The sequence below is a fragment of the Passer domesticus genome, chromosome 10 (assembly GCF_036417665.1).
Source record: "Passer domesticus isolate bPasDom1 chromosome 10, bPasDom1.hap1, whole genome shotgun sequence".
Taxonomy (NCBI): domain Eukaryota; kingdom Metazoa; phylum Chordata; class Aves; order Passeriformes; family Passeridae; genus Passer; species Passer domesticus.
Window position 1 is genome coordinate 22,697,017 of NC_087483.1, and position 17,330 is coordinate 22,714,346.

The 17,330-nt window shown below is 37.6% G+C and overlaps 1 long non-coding RNA gene across 1 annotated transcript in view; it reads left to right on the plus strand.

The window, feature by feature from the left end:
* LOC135308860 (uncharacterized) overlaps window positions 1–17,330 on the plus strand; it is a 45,877-nt gene that overhangs the window by 19,343 nt on the left and 9,204 nt on the right. The window contains exons 6-12 of the long non-coding RNA XR_010369225.1: window positions 1,787–1,957; window positions 2,537–2,635; window positions 3,573–3,678; window positions 5,264–5,344; window positions 7,887–11,207; window positions 11,441–11,518; window positions 15,282–15,486. This is a non-coding gene — a long non-coding RNA (uncharacterized LOC135308860). The remainder of the gene's footprint in view (window positions 1–1,786; window positions 1,958–2,536; window positions 2,636–3,572; window positions 3,679–5,263; window positions 5,345–7,886; window positions 11,208–11,440; window positions 11,519–15,281; window positions 15,487–17,330) is intronic.

Genomic DNA, 17,330 nt, shown 5'->3' on the forward strand with positions numbered 1-17,330 from the left:
CGTTGGAGGTAGACTGTGAACTTTAGTTTGTGCACCAACTCTGAGGCATCCAGTTCCTCACCTGCTATCTGCCAGTGGAGATTTCTTTACAAGGAAATTTCACTGGAAATTTCAGCATGAAAGGAATATGTGGGAAAAGTAATACAACCTTAGAATCTTGTATGGTTTCTGTTGCTTCCCTGTTTCTATCTGTGGCTATTTCCATTATGGTCTTTCTTCATGGTACTTGGAGAGTTCCCACCTGATGTGGCCAGAGTCACAAAGCTGTGAAGTTGACTAATACTTGTCTTTTCAAAAAGGAAGACAATGTACAATGAACTGTGTACAAAAGGAGAATCTCCACAAGGGTACAAAGGAAATGTTTCCACACTTGCCAAAGTAAACAAGTGAAATCTTCTAGAGAAATATTCTCTGCTCACTTACAGAGGTGCTTACACGTTCTTGCATGTCCAAATAGTGACCAGCATATCTGAGGAAAAAGCTGTTACCAGAGTTTAAATGCACAGACCTAGACACATGGGCTTAGAGGGAAATGTGGGTTCCTGAGATTCCATCTTATTTTGCAGTTTCATTTGGCACTACAAAATAGAGTTGTTAGAGACAAAAAAGAAAACCTGAGGAAAATTTAACTCAGATATTGGGACATTAAACACACACACACACAAAAAAATTGGTTAATGTTGACTTTTTCCTGCAGTTTGGGAAAAATATTTTTTTAACATATAAGTTCTACTTAAAGCTTTGCTTTAGAAAGCCTCCCTGATGTGCTGAAAGGTTCAAAGGAGTGTTAGGTAATAACTAGTGCAGCCAAGACACAAAATTACTGCATGGTGAGCAAAAGAAGCAAGCAATGGATGCAGAGGCTCAGGATGGGAAATAAATTTTCAGACATTACTCCTGATTTTCTGTAACCTTGTGTTGTCAAATCAAGCAATATATTTCCAGTCTGGTTTAGAAGGAATACATGCTTTATTTGCTTACCTGCAGTATAGTATTTTGTTGTTATTGTTTTGCTACAGTTTTGGTTATGGCAAATATTTTGGAGCTGGCTAAATGAAAGGACAAAAAGAAATGTTGTTGTTCTTTTTTTCCCCAGAAGCCCAACAGTCTACTAAGGTGTGCTTCTGGATTTGTTGCCTTTTTGCTTGAAAGGCTTTGAAACATCTTATGGCCAGGAACTCCAGATCACCATTGTGTACTCTGTTAAATTTCCAAAAGGATGGGGGAAATGGGAGATGGATCAAGGAAGCTGCCCTTTGTCCTTTGCTGTTATTTCACTTTAAAATACTCATATGTGTCTGCAGGAAAAGTAGTTAAGATGGGTTAGGAGTTTAGAGCAAATACTTTAGGATGCTTGGATCCAAATGTTAGTATTCTGCATACAGCTGTCTAATAAATTGAGACCACAAGAGATTATTGTCTAATGGCCTATGTTAGGCATCTGCATTGAAATGAATCTTTTTTTAATATTTCTATTGGATTGTTAATGTGAGGAGAAGACAAGCATTCCAACTCTATGAATTTACATTCTCTTCTTTTTTTGTTTCCTAAAATAGCTAAGGGATTTAAACATTTTTCTGACCTAAAATTATACTTTTTCTATTGTCAATTACAATCCAACAGCAGATTTGCAGTCCTATGCTATTGCAGTAAAAATTTTAATATCTCTAAGTAATTTTTTTTTACTGACACAAATGTTCATTCCTGGAATCTTTTTGGAGTAGCGTGAAGCAAAATTCAACAGATATAATTTAATCATATATATATCCTTTTCCTTTTCCTTCAGGATTCCTTCAGATAAAAAGAACCACCTGGCTTTCTCATATATTGAGAAAATTTTATTGAGCAAATTTGCAGCCTAGAAAACAATGATCCAAGAAGTTAACTATCTGTCATTGTTAATCCCATGCAACATGATCTGTAACAGAAGAGAAGCCAGAAGATTACTCTGAAAGTTGTAAGTAAAGCTCTGGTAGAGCACTCATGTGGTGGTAATAAAATAGAGCTTTCAAGGGTGCTGTGGAAAGTTAGAGGCGACAAGCTGAACTAATAAACCCTCTATCCCATAGGTAAATGAGTCAGCAGAGTGATTTTTCAGCCCAGTATCATCTTAATACATAGGCCAGAAGAGGAGGGATAGTGCAGAACATAAACCTGCATTTTGTGGGACAGAAGAGGAGATTGTTTCTGGCTTATTGGCTGACCTACATTTAGAGGAGTTAGCCCTTGTCTTGGAGGTGGCTGCTGGAATTTTTTCCTATATGGAAGATATTCCAAATCTACAAATATGAATTGGTTGAGAAGAGGCCAAATTTGGACCTGTCAACTTTGACACATCCCTTAAAATATTCCAAATGATAGTAATGGTGTGTGAGAGAGTTGTAACAAAGGAGAGATTTTCAGCTCTTTTAACAGAGAGCTATATAATCACACTTTCTTGTAGAAGCATTCAGTGTGAAGATCTGTCAATAGAAATCTCAAACTGTGAATATACAATTGCACTTTATTATCCCTTTGTTATTTTGTAACGACATAGGTATGACAGACAGAAACTGATGTTAAAAGAAATCCACAATTGTCAGTCACATGCATGAATCCCACTGCTGGAAGTTTTTCAGTAAATCAGCATCTTTGGGTAGGTACACCAAATGCCATATTTTAACAAAATGTTTTTGCTCACAGTAACACTCAAGCTCTTAATTTAAGGAGAATGAACATCCTAAGGTTTTGTTACTGTAGTGCAGAGCAGACAGATGGTGCTCTGCCTTGCACTGAGCAAACAGGGAACTAAACAGCTATGAGTACCAGATAAAAAGTGCTGAGGGGACAGAGTGTGTAGGGAAAGCTTCAGTTAGACCCATTGCCAAGGCATAGCAATGGGAGCCCACATAAGTAAATAAGTGCTGTATTGTAAAACAATAATCATGTGTAAGACACCCTAGGTTTCCTCAAAAGTCCTTTGACTCTCTAAGGAGTGCAGTGAAAGAGTACACAGAGGTCTCCAAACCTTCACACACCAGCAAGATTATTTGTTTTCCTTTGTGTCTTAAGCATATATGGTGCTACTGTTCTTGGCAGGGCCTGGAAACCAGCCACACACAAAACAGAGTTACATGGGAGCATCTGGTGAACTTCAGAGCTCTGTCTTTCATGAAAGATGAAGAGATGGGAGCAAACCTCTGGTGCGGGGGTCCTTTTTTAAAATAATTAACTTCATTTTGTGTTAAAATTGATTAGTGAATTCTTTATTTGGAGTTTTGGGGAGGATGTGTTGTCTGTGATTTGTCTGTCAGCTCAAATGAGCTGTTTGTGGCAGTTGTATAGCATTCTTTTTCTTGCCTTGTCCCAAACCTTGGTTGCTACTATCTGTGCTCAGGATCAAGGGTCTCCATTTTTAAGGTGGCTAGTGTTTGAATTCCAAAGATTGGAAAAATGTATTTGTTAGGATGTGCATGTAACAATTACCTCAACAGTCACACCTTTCTGAAAGCCAGTGTCTGTGTTCTATTTATTAAATGCATAGATTATTAAAGGAAGCAACAATTCAGTTCCCTTAATCCCATTTCTGACAGACCCACGTGCAAATCCTCTGAGAGAGCCATGCACCTGTGACTGAGCTGATGGAGCAGCAACGCAGAGAGGGGGCCTGAGATCAGCTCCCTAAACAAGCAGACCTCAGTGAGTGACAGCTTGTTTGTGTCCTGAGTGATGTGCAGGATCTGGTTCGGAGTCTCACAATGGAACCGCTGCTCTGTGACAGTGACCATAATGTACTCCAATTCAGTCCCCCCACAGGAGCAACAAAGGCCAAAAAATCCACCACAAGTATGCTTGACTTCAAAAAGAACAACTCTGTGAAAACAGGGAAGCCCACTAAAAAGAAGCTAAAATGGGCCACTAAAAGAATTAAATTCTTCCAGGAAGTAAGGTCTCTGAAGTAGGGACACAGCAGCAGAGCATGCCCCATCCTTTGGGAAAGACTTCAGAAAGGGTGAAAAGACCCTGGCATGGCTAATGAGCAACGTGAAAAAAGCTACTAGAAGTAAGGAAGATCATTCAGAAAACCAAAGCTGTATCTAAACTATGTAAGAAGGGCTGAATACCAAAGACTAAAAATAAAACTGTAATCAAAGTAGCCAAGAGAATTTAAGGGCTAACCAGTGTCAGGGATCAGAATTTTCCCTAAACATTTTTTGATAACTTTAGCACAAACAGATGATGACCAGCACATAAAATGTCAAAATGGTTATGCATTTTTGTAGTGATATTTGCTGCGAGTCAAAGTGGGGCTGACCCCACATAGAAACTTTTTTTTTTTTATTTTAAGGAGAGAAGGGAACATCAGCATAGGTCTGAGGAAGGATTAACAGTACCAAAAGGGAGATCTGTGCTATTTGAAAATACATGAGAAGTTTGGTGACAGTGTGGTGTTCTTCCATGTAGTAATAATTGAGGATCAGTTGTGAAAAATTGCCAAAGTGAGTGGGTAATAAAATTACCCAGATGAAATTCAGAGTAGATAAATGTAAAGTACATGTACACTGGGGAAAAAAAGCCTTTTTCATCCAGAAGATGATGTGCCTGAACTGATGATTACCACTGAAAAGTGAGATAAATAGTTCCATGAAAATATCATCTCAGTGTTTGGCAGTAGTTAAAAAAAATAAATCAATAAAAGTTATAAAAGTTATTAGAGGACAGAGAACAAAAAGAAAGCTTAATTATCCTACTATATAAAGCCATGATGCAACAGGACATTGAAAATTAGGTGCAGTTCTTGACATGTGATTGCAAAATTGAAGTTTTAGAACTGGAAAAAGTCCAGAGAAGGGCAGCAAAGATGACAACCAACAGCTTCTGTGCAGAGCTGGGAGGCCTGATAGCATTGAGAGGAGGCAAGGGGAGCAGCTGTGTCAGAGATCTACAAAACCACAACTGCTAGCAAGAAGGTATGTGCAGACTCACTGCTGTCTCTTAGAGTGCAAGAACATGTGAAAGGAATGGGAGAGAGGAGTTTAAAGCAAGAGGAACTTCATGCAGTGGATAAAGGGCCTTTGCAACTCCTTTCCAAAGGCTTTAATGAACACAGGTTTTCATGCAATCAAGGGGAGACTGGAGTTTATAACTGGAAGGATGCTAAGTTAATGGGTGTAGATAAAGCACAACCCACTGAGAAAATCTCCCGAGCTGAAAATATTCAGAAACTACGCGAGTATTAGGGGTGAAATATCACATGTTCTTGTGTTGGTTTTTTTCTCTTCAGGTGGCTGCTCCTGACCACCTCCTAGTCTGACTGAATCCTTTCTCTGGCCCAGTATGGCTTCTCCTGTGTGTGTGATCACAGGTAATTACAGCTGCAAACTTTGCACATCCAGACAGTTGTAACATATCTCGCTAAATTAAAGTATGTGTTTTTTGAGATCAAAATGAGTATCAAAGTATCAAAATGAGATTATAGTCTTAATACTGAGGTAATACCATGACACTTTATACTTAGTGACTCACACTATTTTCCATAAGGTAGCTGCTAATAATGAGATTGAGTGTTGGCTGTGAGAGCTGAGACAGTGGTGTCTTGGCTGTGGGGACAGTGTTTATCTGGGCAGGTTCACTTGGTGTTTCAACCATTCATTCATTGTCTGGAACAAGAAGCTCCAGTTCACTTCTTTTCACCTGCTAATTTCAGCTCAAATTCAGAGATTAACTAAAAAGGAAGGACTCCTTTTATCTCCAATAGCAGACTTTGTACCTGGCTACCATTTTGCACTGTTTGTCTCCTTTTATGCTTATATTTTACTGGTCACTCAAATATGTTTAGCATGTTTTTTTGCTTTACAGTGAGTTATTTCCTAAGCAGCAACTTTTATTTGTGTAGTTTTAGTATCTTTTAGTGCCTGAAAATGTATAGATTATTTTTTAAGTGTTTAAGCACTTATTCATTCATTGAAAGTATCTTTCCAGTTTCTGAGGTGTTCTCTGTATTGTATTTGAACTTGTCAAAAATATTTTTTAATAGAATTGAGAAACACATCTCAATTAGCTTCTCATACTGTTTTTTTGAACTGTTATGAATCACTGTTCTGATACAGCCTATGTTAGTATGTTTTATAATTAGGTTAATTATAAATGTTCTATGATATGATTTTATTGGAAAATGTTGACTGACAACTGTCAACTGTTAGCTGTGGTTTTTAAGCTTTCTGATTTACAGGTATTATTTTTTTCTTTCACTCTGAAAATGAGGGATTCTGTGTTTTGTCCAGTCCTACCTGAGCCACACCACGGGGGAAAAGCCATCCTTGGATAATTTTTTTGAGTTCTTTTGTTTTTAGGTGACTGTTAAAAATACCGTAAAGATGTTAATAATAGAATTATAGTTGAATCGATCCAAGGCAGGGGATCAATATGTCACTCTCCTTAAGAAATTTAACAACTCTATAGTCCCTTTTTGCTTGATACACCACTAAGGTGCTATCTAACATTTTTATTTTTTTAGAAACAACATTCACACTCTGAACTATCCCAATCTGATTAATCATACGCAGATAATTAGTCATTCTGAAAAGAAAATGGCTGCAAAGGAGCACGCTGCCCTGAAGTCAGGCACATTTGGCAGGCTTCATACTAACTTGATAGTAATTATGATCTCCATCGAGTGAGACAGGCAGTGAATAAGATATTTAACGCTGTGTGCTTTGGCTGTGAAAACCTTTTCGACTTGTGCTTTCAATTTCTGGGTTTAAGTGTTATTAAAATATCTATGTGGGTATATTTTAAAAAGAAATAATTATCCTTTCCTATACACACACTATTTTTTAATCTCAGGGAATTTTCTCTGTTTACTGACTGCTCCCCAGAGATGGATGCTCTAACCACCATAGAGAGCAGGACCATAAATATCCTTTTGCAACACAGGAGCTGCAGTTACTGTGTAGTGAAATCTATCATCTCGCTCATATGAGATGCAATGTGTCTGCATCACAAAATTACCCAGAACTTTCTACCCACAGTGACTAGATTAAACTGTGGTTTTAATTTTAGGGATTTCATGTATATATTCCAGGTAATATCTAGGTCTTTCTAGGTAGTTCTTTATTTATAAATTGCTCTTCCTCTTTACTAAGCATTATAGATTCTTGTATGATTTATGTAACACTTTTTTTTTTTAACACTGTAGTCTAACTCAATGGACAGTTCCCCAAATATACATGTACAGGCTCTGTCAATACTCAGAGTAACTGCTATGCCTGAACATCTAAATTCTGTAATACCTTTTTCTCATGGTAGTCCACGGGCCACCAGGAAGACAAGGCAGCATTCTCAGTCAGTGAGGAGCTTAGCCATAAGGTATCCAGACTGTCATGTACAATTGCACTGGATTCGGTTGATTCCAGACTGTTCTTAAATGCCTGAAAAAGTTGCTGTTGTTTGTAATAATTATTTTTAAAACTGTAATACATTGCATAACAGCCATGATCTTATTCTTAGGTTTTTGTTGCATAAAGCTTCTAGCTGGAAGTCTAGTATTTATTAAATACATTTGCCAGATCTACTAGTAGAACTCACGTGTCTTGCTTCTTGTGCTGTTCCAAGGCACTACTTGGAGGCAAGAGTAGCAGGGAATGAGAGGAGACCAAATTTTCAGAATGTTGGAGTAATGCCTCTAGTCCAGTCAAGAGTATGAATATGATTGATGACTTTGCAGTGATGTGGAGGGCAAAATACTGACATGTTACAATAAAAATTTTTTGGAAGTTCAGAATTTTGGCACCTATGACAAGTTGCCACATGATTAAGAAAACAGGTTTGTGTTCCAGAATGCTATGAAAAACTGAATGTGAACAGTTACTGCAAATAGTAGTTCTCCTAAATGTCTTTATTCTAAGCCTGTCTATACAGAAACTACCATCCTGAGGTGTGAACCTTGAAAAGCTGATTCAAGTACCAGAAACAACCTAAATGTGGCAGATCTGTGGTCCCTGCGCACTTGAAAAAGCCAGGTAAATATGTCTGCAGAGATCTGGTTCCCACATGACCGGGTTGTTTTCTTACTGAAGGCAGCTCAGGTGTAAAGCTTACACAGTATCACTCCACTCTGCTGTAGTCTAGGAAGGAGGCATCTCATACATGGGATCTGACACAGCAAAGGACAGCATTTGGGCTCTGGGTTACAACTGCCAGCTGCTTCCTTCTTTGCCTCTTTTCTCCTCTTCCTGTGTTTGTTTTGGTTTATGTTTGTGTTTGCTTAGGCAACAAACTTAAGCACAACTCTGAGATGTCCTCTCCTCCCTCCCAGTTTGGCAAATTACCAGAAGCCTACACACAGAGCAGCCTACAGGGAAGGAAGAGCATGCAGAGTGCTGGGAGTCCAAGGGGCTCCCATTGGAGATCATGGCTTCCTTCCTCATCCTGCTCAAGTCTGCCTTCAAATGTTACCATGGTGGTTGTCTTTTCAAATATGAATGGTCCTTCCATTTCCTTCTCTTGCCTTGCGCCCACAAATTTTAGCAGGAGCTTTTTTGAAAAAGCACTCTCATCACAGTTCCTGTACTGCCTCCTGCATGCAGGCAGAAAGTGAGGATGGAGATAAAAAAATAAGGGAAATCAAAGAACATCTAACAATTCTGAACATACATTTCCTCAAAAAATTATTGAAAAAATACCATTTGGCAACTCGATGAACCTAGTGTTATCTTTTTTTTTTTTCCCAAGCTAGGTTTCTTTTTGTTTAGCCTTCCTATCTGGGTAGCTTTTAACAAATTCAGCTGTCACTTTCTATATGAGTGAGAACATTTTTAGTTCTTTGGATCAAGCTGGCAAGAAGTGAGCAGTAGTGTGAGACCATCAGCAGGTGCGTGGGAGACAGCAGCAATTTGGGAAGCCTGGAAGAGTGCTGGTGAGGGAAATCAATGTTCAAGAAGCATAGTAAAAATCTTTCTGGTCATAAGAGGTATTGCTGGAACAACTGTGCTGCTGAGAGCATAATTTGCTTTTCTCTTCTTCAGCAGTTTCTGATCTTTGTATGTTATCTCTAGGATTTAAAGACAGTTTCCTTTTTTCAATGCATTTGGAAATATTAATCTTTGGATTGAAGTAGAAATTTTAGCCATAGTTCCTGAGGGCCACATATTTAACATCTGTTTAAAAGCAAGCAGGAGAGCAATTTTTTGAATCTCATACTACATCCGGATCAAAAAGTCACTGCAAAAAGGAGCATTGTAACAAGAAATACTCCAATCATGGAACATTTCCAAGTAAAATTTCCTAATAATTATATCTGCTAGACATAAAAGCAGATAAATTATATTGAATCAACTTGTACATAAATATGAAAGCAGTAGAGGAAGTATGGCAACATGAGTCACCTACACACCAAATAATTATTAACATTCTTGTTGATTTTGGTCTTAAGTGTCAGGGTGATTCCCTGCTGTAAAAGCCCCAGTGAATGCATTTGTATTAGCACTTAGCAGCAGAGGACTCTAATCTGCCAATTCCTAAAAATGAATGCAACATTCTTGAGGAAACCATGCTGGAACTGGCACTCTGGGTGAAATTCTGAAGAGGAAAGTTTTCACTGCCTTTAAGAAGGCCAACATTTGTTGACTGATAACAACTAATGACAGAATGGAGAGTTTGAGTATCAAAGACATAGTTAATGAAAGGTATACTAAAGGGTTGAGTTGAAAAACACATTATAATCAAATGGGAATTGTCTTAGCCTCAGGTCTGATGTGCTTTTCATAATGCTGGTGTAGTCCTTTGTTATTCAGTGTGTCAGGATAATCTACACTGGGAGTGAAATTAGGAATATTACAGAGCAAAAGAGGCAAACCAGAAAAAGAAATTTCAAACAAATGCCTGGACTCCAGGAGGACACTGTCTGGCTGTCCTAAAGAGAAAGAGGTGTGCCAGAGGTAAGTAAAAGGGAATTATATCAAAGATGAAAGTCACAGAAAGAAGAGGTAATGGGTAGGATTCTCTTGTTTCCAAGTCAAACCACCTAATTATTTACAACAGAACATTAATTGTCCATTAAACATAGGTGCTGTGGAAAGTAACTATATAAGGAAAAAAGGTGTTTGAATGAAAATGTTTTTGCAGGGAGCACTTTCACCTTCCCGGTGATATGCAGGTTCTTATTTTCTTGGTCCTTCTATGGCTTCATGAAATCATCCTATATTTCCTTAGTTAAATGTTTGGAGGAAAAATACTAAACATTTTATGTTCATCCATGCTACAGAAGGAACTTTCAGGTATGATTCTCTGCTTGAGGTAAGACATGTATCTGCCCTGTTTCATACCATATTATAATCTAAGTACTAGGAAGATGAAAGGGATGTTATTATACTGAAACGATATATTTTGTTTATTTTAGAGTGTTTTTTTACTCTGTGCCTGGTCTGGATGAACATGATTTTGATATAATATAAAAGAGGAAAAAAACAAAATCACTGGAGTCATAAGAAGAATACTGTCTTCTGTTTTACTTGAAGAAGCATTGTCATTGAAGTTTCTTCTTTGTAATAAGATTATTGATCTTTTTTTTCTGTTCAGATGCTACCAACTTATGGTTGCATGCCATGGTAAAGACTAGGAGAATATTAATAATCAATGGAGGATACACAGAAGGAGAGTGTACTCCAAGGAGAGCAGAGCAAAACTATAGCATAAAGTGCCTGGAAAAAATAGTCTCATAATTTTGGTATGAACTTGTTTCCCTGCAGAAGAGGAGCTGAAGTGAAAATCTGTCAACAAAATCTGCATTGCATTTGATAGCCTGTTCAGCTGCCTGCAGAGAGAAGACACAGTCCAGGAGACCTAGCAGCCAGAACTTCTAGAAATGGCATGCTGCCAGAGTCTGACAGAAAATAACTTAAAATACTATCTACTGGTTCTATAGCTAACAGGATTGTTCCCAGACTTCATAAGTGCATACACAAAAAGAGACAGTTGTGATAAAGGGTTAATATGCTGGGTGAATACTTGTTTATATCTCTATATTGTTAGCACCAGGGTGTTGATGAGCACATATTTATCCATAAGCCACTAATTTACTGCCACTTTGCCCATGGTGTTGGAGAACCTCATTACTTCCCAGTATCTGATTGGGAGAAGCTGACCAGAATTTTAACAGAATCACGAGAGCACTACAATGAGCTTCATGCTGCAATGAACCTGTTGTCTAAGGCTGCCACACAGCTCATGTAAGTTTCTTTACTTTTGATACATATAACATGTGCTCTAGCAGAGTTAATTACTGATGTGCAAATTCATTTAAAGGTGACCTGCAGGAATATTGAAAATAACCTCCAAGGCTTAGGGATATATGCTGAGTACCCCAGGCATTTATCACAGTTTTAATATGAATTGTCACCATTTTTACTTGTAATGTTTCCAAGAAGTCTTCACTCACAGTAAATTGTTGACTCCTTCTCAGCATGACCCACTGGCCTGCTACTGGTCATGTCAAATGTTCTGCAGAGCCCTGAGGAAGATTCTGGTTTGAGCCATCCAGGTATGTTAAAATTCCTTATTACAATGTTACGGTGGCTTCAAACATTCTCCATTTTACGTGGATAGGAAATGGATGATACTAAAAATCCCAAAACACAACAACAAAAAAAGCTCTGCATGTTAGAAACATACACAGAGCTTTAGAAGAGATTTATTTAATGCTGTTAAACTAGCCCCATAATTTGCAAAGGGATCATGTGGGGCATCAGCTGTCATCTGCTAAATGTATTCCAAGGGGTCATCTCATATAAGAGCAGTTGCTATTATGCAGTTGGAATTCAGAAGGTTTTGAAAAGAAAATTAAAAGTGTAGTTGGATGGAGAGAATGGGGTTTAAATGTAGATTTGCTAAAACTTCTTTTGGAAGAATTTCGGTGGCATACATTCCGTGTTTCTAAATCTGACAAGTGCTCAAGTACTCTGACAAGTACTTAACCACATAAAGTGGTTTGACTTTCCATTCCCATATAGATTTTATTTTTGTGCTGAGATGCTAAATTCTGCACCAGTTCAGTGTAATTATTTTAATGATTTATTAATTTTTTTCCACAAAATTTGTTAGACAGTCATTATGTCATTTAATTTAGGATTGTTCATACAAGCAAGGATTTCCATGTCCATTTCACAGAACAAAATACTCATTGCTTTTGCTGGGTGCCCACTTATTGCATTCCACATAGTTTTAACAGTAAAATGGCCTTGGTTAGATTTGTTTTCTATTTGTTGGTTCACTCTCTGCTTCTCATACTAATTTTAATTGGTATCAGCTTTGAATTGCTGGCACACTGACACACTCAAAATCTGCATCTCTCCCATTTCATAGCAAGGTAAAATTAGAAATTATTTATGTTCAAATTGGCTCCTTTCTTTCATCTCCTCAAGCCTAAAATGACTTTAGTATAAATTTAAATAAAGCATCTTTTTACAAAGATCTTGGTGCATCCAAAAACTACCCATTCATAGCATTCTCAGGAAAATAATTGGATTTATCTCAGTGCTAAATGATTAAGAAACCCCAAGAAATACATACAGGCTTCATCCACTGGGACCCAAAGCAGAAAGCAAATTAGCTCTTTATCTTGTTTGGATTTTTGTTAATCAAGAAAAATGCACTTAATTACTGTGACAGGAAGCAGTGCATGTAGAAACTGCACTGAGCTTGGAGCCAGATGTCATGCAGTCTAAGATAGCTTAAGTTTGTTGTGCTGCCTCTCTGTCAACAGAAGAGAACCTTCTCAATCACAGCTAGAACTTGTTACTTTATTCAAATAGGAATTTCAGTGACTCACATAAGAGAAACTTTTTTTTTCATGGCTATAAATGCTTGTTTGTTGGGTTTTGGTTTTAGATTTTTAACATGGCCTTGTGGGATTTGGGATTGTTCTGAAACCTGGATGAACTTAACATCTCTGTGACCTTTCAACCTCTCAATTTGTTTGCAACTGGCTAGTGAAAATGGCCAACTTTGAATCAACAGACAAGCATGATGTACTACTGAATGAGAATGGAAATAAAGCAAAGTAGCTTCCTTAAAAAAACCCTACATTTAGAGAAGCTGAATTAACACAAAATGCAGAGCAGGACTCAGTCAAAACTGTGCATTTTGTTCCCCCTGGCTTTCTGGGAATCACAGAAGTTCAGATCAGGATCAGTTGGATCACCTTGGATCAGTATATGAAGATTTTGCTGCTGTATCATATCCCATTGTTTTTGATAGTTCAACTATCTTAAGAATGCCTGCTATCATGCAAAAAATAAATATTCTTAGTCCTATTTTTATAATTATCAGCTGAATTCTTGAGACTTCTACTGGCAACGCTTTCTTAATTGGAGTTGGAAGTAGTATCAAGCCAAGTCTATGCTGTTTGGCAGTCTTTCACAGCTCAGTGGAATTTTATCAAGCCTCCAGACTTTAAGGAGAAGGTCGGGGTATGGATTTTGGATTGCTGTGATGTTTGTTACGTTACAACAGTTCATAAAACATTGCTGACTCCCAAATTCCAGCAAGGAGAGAGTGTTTGATTCTCACAAGGAATTACCTGAGTCAGATTGTGTGTCAGCAGTGGGATTTAAGTTCAACAGCAGATTTTAAGGTTTCTTTCTATGTTAGTGGTTGGACTTGATGGTCTTTTCCAGCCTTAGTGATTCTATGATTCTTCTTCCCATCATTGCAGAGCCTTCAAATTTTGACCCTGGAATACTGCTCTGTGGATTGTCTGGTTTCATACATAGGCTGTTCTTGTGAATAAATTCCATCAGTAAGCAATGTCAGAAGGCAAATGAAGAAGGCTGGTCACTACATGTGTGCACAGTTTCTCATCTGCTCTTTTCTTTTTTATTTTTCTTAGCCTTTGTAAGGAATGCTAATTTAACTTCCATGTTTATGTTGTTTGGGCACCTACCCCAAATTCAGACCATCATTCAACAGCCTATTACACCAGTTCCCAACAGAGTGCAGGGATCTATGACAAATGACATGCAGCCCAGGCAGGGGGTGAAGGCTGTGGTGTGAGAGAAACACTGTGAGAGGCAGAAGATCCCAGTTCTTAGCTCTGTAAGACTCAGCACAAGCTGGGAAGCCACCAACTCACAGACAGCTGATAGGGTACCAGACAAGTGGCTAGGTGAAACCTAAATGCCTGTTCCTGGCTCCTACTGCGTTCCTGCTATCACAGTTTATCTGTAATTTAGGAAAGAAACATATAATCTTACCAATTGCCTTGTGAAAGTTGTCAGCTCCTTGTTTACACGGTTCCATGAAATAGATAGTGTTTCAAGGTTACTTTGTGACTAGCTTTTGTTCTGAGGTGGCAGGGGATGTTGCTTCTAATTAACTCATCATGTTCATCAAAATCAAATTCTGCAAATCTTTGGGACCTGCATTACAGAGAAATTGCCTCCAAGTATGATGTAGTAAGAAGAAACTAGCATTATTTAATCTATTGGAAATTCATAGAAAATAATGTGACATTTGCCCCATTTTGACTGACAAAGTAAAAATATTACAATATTACAATATTTCTCAAAATATATGTGCAGCAAAACTATAGTTGTAGTGTCCAAATTATTATTTTTACATTAATAGAAAGGCTTCAAAGATGGATCTTTTACTAGGAATATGCCTAGAGTTATAGAAATTAAATAAGTATTTTATATTTACAATGTACAATAAAATGTAGTCAATGATGAAAGAATGCTATGAAATGGACTCCAGAATATCAGAAATAAAATCTGCAGAGAAGATTTTCTGCTTTTCTCATCAGCAAAATTTTGTAATTACAAAGTTTGCTCCTAGGTGTCTGATGGGTGAGAGTCTCTTTCACAGCACCAGGCTGAAGGCAATGCTTATTGAAGACTGATCTTGGTATATTTGTCTGTTTTTTACTTTAATTTTAGAAACAGGTATACTTATGGTGTCTTTATTGAATCTCTTACAACTACTTTGATTTGTAACATTGAAGCAAATTTTGGCTCAAAACCCCAGAGTAATGGCAACTAAAATGTCTTGTGTTGGTTTTGAAGAATTTTTAAAATACCTAAACTATGCTTCCAAGGATTCTGAACTCTTTGCTCTAAAGCTGGTAATCACTCAACTTCTTGGCATAATATTATTTTGAAATTATCAAAATATTTTGGTTATCCCAAAAGTAGTTCCTCTACCCCTTCTTTGGGAAAGCTTGAAACTGTGTAACTTTTGCTAATAAGTAAAATTCTTCTTTTTCAAAAATGGAATTTCTCATAAAGTTGCAACTCTGATTTTTCAAGCTTGCTTTAAACCTGCTCTAAAGACAAGATCATGTAAAGCTGATGGTTTGTGTGAAGCTTCCAGAAGTGGCTTTAATATGACAACCTTCATGGCAGGATAATATTTCATGTGGAACCTCATGCTTAGAGGACTGAACTGGGAGATTGTGGCTAAAGCTGTTAGAGAAGGGCATAAGTCCTCAATGACAACATACAAGTGGCAAAGGTAACATAAAATCTTGTTCAACAGCACTAATTTCCTTACTTGCCTTCTGTTTCCAAAATAGGGGTTTAGTGTAAAAAAGAAGTGTCAATGTTATTTATCAGTTCTAACTTGGAATCAGGAAAAGCAGCTGGGAATTTCATATGAAAGATCTATATTTTTGCCTTTCCTGTGTATAGTGCTATTTGATGTGGATGGACACAACTTCCATGATATGATTCCTACATTCTCAAGATAAAAAATGTAATATCATCCCCATTTGCAGATATACCCACGGTATTGAGGCACCCAGTTAAACTGCTCACTTACAAGGACCTGGCACCTACTTAATTCAAACTGTGAAAAACTGTGAAATCACAGCTTTATTGGCTGGCAGTCCTGCTCAGTGCAGGTACTCTCTCAGCATTCTTTGAGTGTGCTCTGATCACTAGCTCTGAGTTTAAAGCTCAAGAATAAAGGCACTTCTTTATTCAATAATTTCATAAGGTAGACAGTGTAAGTATTGCATTTTCTTGTAGAAACAAAACCACAAATTTAATTTGTTTACCCTATTGTGTGAAGAATCATTCAATCTTGAAGCTGAGTCAGAAAAATCTCATTGTATCAAGGATTCAAATTGTTTTATAAAATCAGTAGTAGCTCTCTTTTTTTTATTATGCACAAAATAATTATATATTATATGTATCTATAAACTTGAGTTTTATTTTACCTTTATAATCAAGACGACTTTAACACTTATTTAATCTTCTTTCTACCTGCCCCCTTCCCCAAACAGGAGTATTTTACTTCTGTTCTTCCATTCTGTCTTGTTGCTGTCCATACGTTCTGCAATTCCTGCGTTTTACTAGAACATTAAATGATCCTAGAGGAAAATATTTACTATAGAAAGCAGTTCGTTTATTCTGTACGGACAAATAGTAGGAGTTTATAGTGTACTCAGGAAGCTGCAGTGAGAACAAAACGCTTGCTCACGTTTTTGGGCAGCAGCCCCGTCTTTGTGGCAGCGGCGCCTCCGCCAATATTAATTGCGCAGTGCCCCCTAGGGACTCTGCCAGCGCCGGGACGCCCAGCGCCGCCCGCTCCTCTTGCCCTTCCTTCACCTTGATAATAACTTTGAACTTCATCCTATTCCAGCTATCATGACATGACTTGCTCTTTAACTCCTTCCAGGTTTTTTTTTCTTGGTTGGTTTTTGAAGTTGACTGTGGTTCACAGCATTCTGTGTATTTTCAATGCAGGCATATTCGGTTTTAGGTAAGAAGTTTTCTCTACGCTATTTGAATTTGATGGCAACATTTTAAGACCTTCTTCTCCGGTTTGGTATTTCTAGGAGATGGGTTTTCTTTTGAATTTTTTGTTAGAAAGGAGCTGTGTGAATTTCCTTCTCAGAGCCATGATTTGATCCATGCTGGTAGAAAGAGGCTGGAAACCGCAGTACTTGGTACAGATGTCACATACCTGATGAGTGATTTCTTATACTTATTGATATGGTGGTTTCAGGGAAATAATAGTAATAATGAGAACAATGATAAGGACATGTTTTCTTTTACATCCCTCACATCGGTGAGCTGAGATGTCCAAAGAAAATTTGTTCAGAGGAAAGAAGAATTTTGCCTGAAGTATTTATGATCAAAACAGTTCGGAAATAAAAGATGGCAAAATGAGCAAAGGGCAGTAGGTTTTGAATAGGCTTCATCAGCAGAGGGGAGAGGTCATCTGGGAAGATTAGTTATAGGAGCTATTAAATCACCTCTGTGACACTGTTAGAAGAAGCTGCTTAACATAATCATGTGCAATCAGTAAAAATGCTGTTTATTACAGAGCAGTTTTGATTTTCATATTTGGTA